The sequence below is a fragment of the Anthonomus grandis genome, chromosome 4 (genome assembly GCF_022605725.1).
Source record: "Anthonomus grandis grandis chromosome 4, icAntGran1.3, whole genome shotgun sequence".
NCBI lineage: Eukaryota > Metazoa > Arthropoda > Insecta > Coleoptera > Curculionidae > Anthonomus > Anthonomus grandis.
In genome coordinates, this window is record NC_065549.1 from 5,311,833 (window position 1) to 5,321,396 (window position 9,564).

At 33.5% G+C, this 9,564-nt stretch overlaps 1 long non-coding RNA gene across 1 annotated transcript; it reads left to right on the forward strand.

Annotated features, from left to right (window-relative positions):
- Positions 1–258: 258 nt before the first annotated feature.
- LOC126735289 (uncharacterized) lies at positions 259–2,659 on the forward strand. The gene is made up of 3 exons (XR_007660360.1): positions 259–308; positions 652–1,640; positions 1,700–2,659. It is a non-coding gene; the product is annotated as an uncharacterized LOC126735289 (long non-coding RNA).
- Positions 2,660–9,564: the final 6,905 nt, after the last annotated feature.

The window sequence follows — 9,564 nt, forward strand, 5'->3', positions numbered from 1 at the left end:
AATAGCCGAACTAAAATAATTGACATTTGTCACAGTCGGTAAAATAGTCTACTGTAATACCGATCCGTCATAGAAATCTGCCTGTCATTTCTATGACTGATCGGTATTACAGTAGACTATTTTACCGACTGTGACAAATGTCAATTATTTTAGTTCGGTTAGACCGCAACCGCACGCTGCAATCGAGTTTAGGGTAAAGATGATGCCTACTTGTCACTATGGGATTGAACCCTCTCATACTTTTAATTACTCTATGGTTTCAGTGCACGCAACAGTTCCATAAGGTGATTTTGTGTTTTTTTATGCTGGTAAGTTTTTTACGATAGAAATTAATTATGTGATATACAGTGTTAAATGTTTTTGATTTGTGCTAATATAAATTATGTAGGTTTTTGGCATTCATTAGAATACTCCTGTGATATTTTAAAAGAAAAAAAAACGATTTTACTATTGTGATTTGGGGCTTTGGCATCTTACACCTAAGGGTTGGGGTAAAATGCCAAGATCCGTGTGGGGTAAGATGCCTTGTCTACAATGCACTGTAAATTTTGTAAGACTTGTTTTTTCTCATGTTTGTGTCTATTATGGTTATTGATTTCCTTTCAGTAGGTCTAATTAAATAGTTTCTTAGTTTATCTTGTTTATTTTAAGTAAAATGCCACGAACTTTCGTCAGAAAATCAACTAGAGGCGAATGGACTGAAGAAGACCTTAGAGCAGCTGCAAATGCTTTACGTCAGCAGCCAACCCAGAGTGCAAATGCGATTGCTAAAGAATATAGAATCCCTCTACGAACCTTGATGAGACGTATAAAGAATAAAAATCTTGAAAAGGGAAGTCTTGGACCAACCGCGTCGTTAGGTATTAAAAATCAACTTAAACTGGTTTCTTATATAAAACGTTTAGAACAAATTGACTATGCTTTAACTTCAAGAGACGTAAGACACCTTGCTTTTACCTTTGCTCAAAGGAATGGGTTAAAATGTCGATTTAACCAACAGAATTAGCAGACTACGATTGGTTTAAACTTTTTTTAAAACGACACCCAACCCTAACCATGAGAGTAACTCAAGGTCGTTCAATTGCACGTTCACTTGGTATGTCTGCCGCAGAAGTAGATCCATACTTCCAAATATTAAACGATACATTTACGACGCTCAATTTGTTTGATAAACCGGCACAAATTTTCAATATGAACGAGAGTGGCTTGCAATTATGGAATAAATCTACCAAAGTCGTGGCCACAAAAGGAGCTAGAGATGTACAGTCAGTCACAAGCTTAGAAAAAGGAGAAATAGTTAGCGTCATCGCTTGTTGTAATGCAGAAGGTAGCTTTTTGCCTCCCTACGTAATATTTAAAGGCAAAAACAAATGCAAAAACATGCCTTCTGCCTCGTTTTTTTTGCCTCGTAAGGGACTAGGCCCTGCAGTACTGATATTAGATGGCCATGCTTCGCATTGTAATGACGTGGATCTTTTGGACTTTTTGGCTGAAAATTAAATTGCTGTAGTTTGTTTACCAAGTCACATGACTCACTGGCTTCAGCCTCTAGACCGTTCATTTTTCAAACCTTTAAAGACCTACTGGAATAGCGCATGTAACCAGTGGATAAGAAATCATCCAGGACGTTGAATAACCAGGTAATTTGGTTTAAGTAAATAAGTCTGAAAGAGATTTCTTTGTTTCTTGTCCTTTACAGGTATCAGTTTGGAGAACTATTAAACCAAGCGTGGTCTCAAGCCGCAACGGTTCAGAATGGTGTTTCTGGATTTCGGGCTTGTGGAATTTATCCATGCTCCAAAGATGCAATTCCGCACTATGCATATGCTTTAGCTGAACACCAAACTGGAAATCCACAGAAAGAAGTGGTACATGTCGATGCAGAAAACTCTGACGAACATAGCGGCGTCGTAGCTGTTGTAAATTTTGATGATATTGCTCCAATTCCATCCATAGCTGGTCCTAGTGGATCAACCGTTAGAAAACAACACGCAGAAGTCCTTACTTCTCCTGACTACTGCCAAAAAAAACACCAAAAAATTGAAGGAACACAAAAAGAAGCAACAAGGGAAGGCAAGTAAATTAGAGAAAAAAAAACGTGCGATCCTTGCGCAAAAATCAGTAAATAAAACAATAAAAACGTTAACCTTGGTGTAAGATGGCATTTTAGCTGGGGTATGATGGCCAATACAATGTATTCTACCTATGGCATCACATCCCCAAATTTGTCATCTTACCCCAAGTCTATCGGCATCTTACCCCTTAGTTGGGGTAAGTTGCCAAAATGACAGCTGTCAATGTTTTTCTAACTTTTACGTTTACTTTTAAAAAAATAAACACTTTTTGGTGTTTCATAATTTGTTTATTGTATTTGTAATAAAATACCCAGTTTTTGTAACTTTTGAATAAAGTAATCTTTTTTTTTTTGTATTTTTAAAAAAATATTACTCGTCTTCCCCCCAATTACCTTATATTAGATACACGTTTTATGACTTGATAGTAAAGAATTAAGATTCACTTGTCAGTTGTCACCTCTGGCAAAGAGAAGCCATTGACAGTTGGCATTTCGCCAACAGTGTTGCAACGTCTAGGCGCATTTGTTACCTAATATAACTTAAAAATATTTACTCTAAATAAAATTTAATTTATAGAATTTTAACCAATTATTTCATTATTTAAAATAAGTAATTGCAAGAAAAATTCTCCATTTTTAAGCGGATACCCAAATACGAAAGACGTATTTAAATGTATCTACTGGTTACATTTGTCAAGTTCACAAGTGTCGAAGGAAAAAACAGCTGTCCACCAACGGGTAATTAAACGCGGCCGCTTGAAAAGGTCCATGGGACAGTTGACGATTCTGAATAGTCTCGGGCCAGTAAGAAGGATAAGCTGAATTCAATCCAAATGACAAATGTTGCAATGTCAATACGTTTACTCTTTAAAAACTTTTATAAATTTAAATCATTGGATATTGACTAAAATGCGGTATGTTGACTAAAACACTTAATCTGTATACACAAAAAAAATAAGATTCAGTTGTCAATTGTCGACAGGTGACATTTCAGAATAGTCTCTCGCCAGTAAGAAGGTTCAGCGAAATCCCTAACGCCAACAATGTTGCAACGTCTAGGCGTGTTTTTTACCTATTATGACTTACCAGTATTTACTCTATATTATATTAAAACAAAATTGTTTATTGAAGGGAAAGCTGTTTATTGTCAATTTTAATTTGTAAAATATATTTCATACGTGTTGATGGTTATTCTGTTTTGTTAAGTTGGTATTAGTGACGTGGATTGATAAGTTTGACGTTTAGACTATGATGCGGTTCGATTATGAAGGGACGTAATAATTAATTCATTAAAAGTAATAATTTGTGTATATGCTTGACCGCATTCACATGCATATAACTAATAGGTAGATGCATATTCAAAGGCATCTATCTAATAGTTATATTTGTCAAGGTGACGAGTGTCAAACGGTAAACCATTTGTCAACTGAAAAGGGGATGACAGTTGACGCTTCTGAGTAGTCTCGAGGCTTGAATAAAAAAAAACACTTATAATTATTAAAGAATAAACATTTGAACCTGAAATTGAATAAAACGTGGGGCATTTATGATTCGACCAATAAATTAATAATCAGTTGTCATCTGACACCAAAGTGACGTTATTGACATTTGAAAAACGTCTGGCGCCAGTAAGACGGGTGGCAACATCAGCTGTCATTCAGGCAACCCACTGCACATCCCGGGAATGAAATTATACTAAGAAAGTAGCGTATTAATAAAACGCTCACTATTTCACGCCTAATTTATAAAAAAAAAACAACTATGTACTCTCGAATCTTTTGTTTGTGACGCGTTACATAACGAGAAGCGTACGCCCGACACATGTCACTGTCGGATTAAAACGCTTTTTCGGCACAATTAAAAATACACCACCTCCTCCTTATTCGGGGCTTTCGGTATGCGACTCCTGACGCTCGGCCCCGTCGTTCCACGGAAATAAAATAAACGTCAGTTATGTATGACGAGGGTCAATTTTAGCCACTATGCCGGATGATACCTCTACATTCGTAATAAGGGATTTCTGTTTCCCGCTGGTCTTATCTGACGCCCTTTTAGCCCTCCGTCAAAAAGGCAGAGTCGCTTCGTTATGCAATCAATCCCCTCTCGCCCGCCCTCAGTAAAGAGAGCGAGATGCCTAATTTATTTATCAAATTTGATCTATTTTTGATGAGGTTCCATAAGTTATTTTTGGAGTAATGGATTAGGATGGCGAGGAGAAGAACGACGCTTGATTGTTTAATTTATTTAAGATTTACTAAAGAAACCATTATGTTATAACTGAATTTTTCAACATGGTCGACTGTATGCACCAATGAAACTTTGTTTTGCAAATTTTTACCCCGCGATGCGTGATTACGTTTCCCGGCACGTCACGAAGTAACAAATAAATGCACGCGGAACACAGCTCCGGCATAAAAGTAAATTAAAGGTTTTCCCTTTGATATTTAATGAGATTCAAATCTTGGTACGCTAATAACTGACCCTAAGCTACGATTCTTTTCCTACGCTATAAGTTAGGCGTAAGCACTGCCGCACTATGGGACAGGAGTATGTAGAAATGCGACAAAAACCGATTGGAGAATTGCGATTTTTTTTTTAAATAAAATTAAATAGCTTAGTTGCTCAAAATCTTCACTTCTAGTTCACCTGTAGTGGTGCTCTTCTACGAAAGAAGTACTACAGTTCTATGCATGGGAGGTGTCAAGATATCTTTTCTTCTTATGTTAAGAACTTATAAGTAAAATGAAGTTTTAGTCCTCTTATAACAAAAACAGAGACAATACACTTTGATACTCAATTATGGCATCTCAATTGGGGCAATTTATGCAGACATTTAATATTTTCTGATTTCGTACATAAATAGCATATACGAATTATGTATTCTTTCTATTCTATTTTTCGTTTGATTATCAAGGCAAGGTACACAATCAGCGCCGTAGCTACAATGGTTCCACGGGTTCGGTGGAACCAGGCCCGCCACTCTCCAGGGCCCGTACCCAGCTGATAAACATAATAATAAATAAATAAACAAAGGATGTAAATTTAAACTAAAACTCAATAATATATTGTGAACTTATATAATCTAACAAACCACATAAAAAAACATAAACGAAACAAATTTTTTCTAGCCTTTAGCACAGATTTAAATAACGCTAGCATTATTTAAATCTGTGCCTTTAGCATTTACTATTCTTCTCTGTTTACTGTGCGATGATCTGGTGGCGATAGACTTTCGACGGTCCCGATGCAGACCATACATACATTTATATAATAATTATTATCGGACAACAGTGTACCGGGCCCGGGAAAATCTTTTATTTTTTGGTTTTGGTGTATCGGTAGGGCAGGGCAGGGCGGCAGTTTGTATTTTATTCCTACTTTTATTAACAGTCTATAAAATGAGTTCCAATTATAAACATTTATCTGGTGCAAGTAAATGGAAAAAGAAAGCGGAGCTTGAAGAGAAAACTCGAAAACATCCAAAAATTTACAAATTTTTAAATTCAAGCAGTTCCTCTTTAACTAATTTTGTTACTGGTGAAATTGCTACACCCTCTACGTCTACGATTGTGAGTCAATCTCATAATGGTAAGTATTTTACAAATTCTCAATATCTCACTTCTTAGGTCTCGAAACATAATTATTTATATTAGGCCGGCCAAATATTACAAGTGTTCTTAAAAACTCTCTATCTTTTATTGACCTAATGCCGCCTGGCTAGAACAGTTTACAAACAACAAAATTATTGAAGTATCATACTATCAAAAGTCTCTCATCAGCACAACGATTCATTCCTTAGAGTAAGCCATAACTTTTAAAGTATCAAACGGGCCTCTCAAAACAACTATTATAGGGTTTCTATAATAAATTAATCTGACGACTTAGCCTTTCCTGACATTAAGTATGTTATTTTACTTTATCTTTTTTACGTATTTTTTACAGATGTACATACATACATATTAATTTAATATTATAAATAAGAAGGAATTTTGGTAAAAGAAATTAAAATCAATGGTTATGCCTATTATGAATGTTATGTGGTATAACAATCATGACATAATCGTTTATTTTAATTTTTTTTTAGGTGAAAATATTCCTGAACCTGAAATTGAACTTAATGCAAATACCGAAATTTCCGACCTAACTGAATGCTCAACTAATAAAGATGAACTCGATCAGAGATACTTATCACTGATGAACCAGATATTATAATGTAAGTAGGCGCATAGTCTGACAAATGGATCTGTAACACTAACGTCCCGTAGGTTTTATATAAAACATTTCTGTTTTTATTAAAATCGCATTTTATGATCAGATTGTAAAAACCTATATTAAAATTAGATCACGAATAAATTATTATTTTTTTTTCTGGTAATTTGTATTAAATTTTTTTATTCGTTCGCTGTTCCATATCCATTTGTTCTGTTCCACATCTCTTTATTCTAGAATAGTTTTAGCGTTAAAGCTAAAACTAGGAATAAAAAATAATATTTATAGGTAAATTTTCCTATGGACAAAGCTAATTTTGGCGAAGCTTCATCAATCCAAGGGAATGATTTATTATTGATAACGAACCTTGTCGTCCACGAGGACCATTTCCCAAAGATGCAAACAATAGAAGTTTTTCCTCATTTTATTATTCAGAAATATCTAAATCTGGCATTAAAACAGAAAGATGGTGGCTATGTTATTCACTAAAACTAAATAAATGTTACTGTCACCTTGTTGGTTATTCTGTAACTTACAAAAACCCGATCAATTGATTTATGGTTTTAGTGACTGGAATCACTTAAACCGTATCATAAAGAGACACGAAGCCAATGATAAGCATAATAACTGTTGTGATATTTTTGATAAATGGAAAAATAATAAAACAATAGACAAAGCCCAAGAAGATTTGTTTCGTCAGGAGATTAATAAATGGAGGCAAATACTAGAGCGAATTATTGATGTAACTCTTACTTTAGCGACAACAAATATGCCATTTCGAGGTACAAATGAAAACTTAAATTCAAGCAATCCAGGAGTGTTTTTGTCCATTATAAAGTTACTTTCTTCGTTACTTTCATTTTATACAAAATGAAATAATAAATATATTAGAAAAAGCTGTTAAAAATGAAATAAAAAAATCTATAGAGTCGGCCCCTTTTTTTTATAATTATAGATACTACCCAGGATATATCTAAAATTGATCAGCTTAGTCTTACTCTTATTTTTCGATATGTTTCTGTTGAATATGATCAAAATAAGAAGTTAGTAGATATTGCTATTAAAGAGTCATTTATGGGTTTTATTCCAATTGAAAATCAGACATCGGAAAACCTTACCAATGAAATTATAAATGCAATTAATGAAATTAGCAACTTAAAGAAATTGCGTGGTCAAGGTTACGATGGTGCCGCAAATATGAGCGGTATGTATAATGGGGTTCAATCTAGAATTTTAAAAGTGGCGAAAAATGCTCCTTTTGTACACTGTGCTGCGCATAATCTTAATTTGGTTTTAAACGATTCTGTAAATAATGTAGAAAAAATTATAAGTTTTTTTGATTTAGTGCAAAGCTTGTATCTTTTTTTTGCCCACAGTATTAAAAGATGGGCGTTGCTTGAGTCATGTAAGAGCGAGTCGAATATAATGCTTAAAAAACTATCAGCAACCCGTTGGTCTTCACGAAATGATGCTATAAAAGCCTTAAGATCTTGATGCTTTTAAAGCCTTGTCAAAAATTATTTTAACATCAAATAATAAAACTGAAATTGACGACTCTAAAGGATATAAAAGTACATTGCAAAACTTTGAAACAAAATTTCTAATTATTTTGCAATCTAGAATTTTAAATAGCATAGACGCAGCATTAAAACTTTTACAAAATGAGGAGCAAGATATACAAAAATCGAGTAAACTCCTAAAAAACGTTACAAATGACATATCTAATCTTTGAAATGAGTTTATAAATGTAAAAGAAGAAGCTCAAGCCACGGCGAGTAAATGGGGTATAAGTCCAGAGTTTGGCCAAAAACGAATTTCTAAACGTAGACGTTTTTTTGATGAATCTGCAAATGACTTTGTTTTTCAAACTGCGGAAGATATCTTTAGAGTTGAATTTTTTTATAAAATGCTGGACATTATTATTAGTCAGTTACAATATAGAACAGTTAGTTTACAACAAATATCTACTAACTTCAATATTTTGAAGATACAGAAGTTCTATTAAATTCTAGTGACCCAGTAATATACCAAATGGCTGAAAATATTCGTGAAATATATTAAGATGATATACTTTCTAATCAATTATTAGCATTTCGAACATGTTTTTCTGAAGAACTTAAAAATATTAGGTCAGTTAAAGATTTGCTTAAATTTATCCTGGTTGACAATTATTCGTCTAGTAGTAGCTTTACTGAAATAATAACATTATGTTTCCTATATCTGACAATTCCTGTAACGGTTGCATCGGCAGAACGATCGTTCTCAAAATTAAAATTAATCAAAACATATTTAAGGAATTCGATGAATCAAAATCGATTATCTTCTTTGGCAATGCTGTCCATTGAAAATAAAGTTGCTCGCTCTATAGATTTAAAGGAAATTATTAAATCATTTGCGAGTGCTAAATCTTGAAAAGTAACTTTTTAATGGGCGTATTTCTTCTATATTAACTTTGTATTTGTATCCTTTTGTAAATGTTTTTTATAATTATGTACACATGTTTTTAATATTTTTATATTTTTCCGTAACTACTGTTATTAGTATTTTTGTCTTAATATTAATTTCATAAAAGTTTAGTTAACATGTAATAGCCTTTTAATTTTTTCTTTCCTTAAGCCGTCGATTTAGAGAGAGACGAAGGTTAGTATCTCTTTAGGGGCCCGCGGATATAGTATCGAACCCAGGCCCGTTATGTTGTTGCTACGGCGCTGTACACAATAACTGAACGGAGAAAGTATCAAAGTTTCACATGACATTTTTTTTTAATAGTAACACTCAAGCATGTCTGACGAGGATATAAGAGTTTCAATGCTTCGTTTTCGTGAAATCACATCTTCCGAATCAAAATTAAAGCCAAATTTCTGAATAATTTTGATTTATTCGCTATTGATTAATTAGCCAAACATTCTCTTCTCTAAGTTACGTAATTTTTTTTATTACCTTTACTACAGTTTTTTTAGAATTCAATGTTAAAGAATGATAAGCAGACAGCTGTGCCATTACAACTAAACTAACTACTTCAACGACATTTTAGAGATTATCAATAGGAAAAGAAAAGTAAAACTGGTTGACATAAAAATGAGTAACATAGTAAAATAGTGAGTACATCTCGAGGAAGAGACAAGTTATTGTCGAGTTTTAAACATTGCGATTGTTCGGTTATATATGACCTAAAAAGTTGGAGAGATTCTGCATGGACATGATTCCAAAGATGCTAATAAAGTTAAATGGTTTATAGTATCTAAGCGTGTTGACTGTCGTCCAATAATACCAATACAATA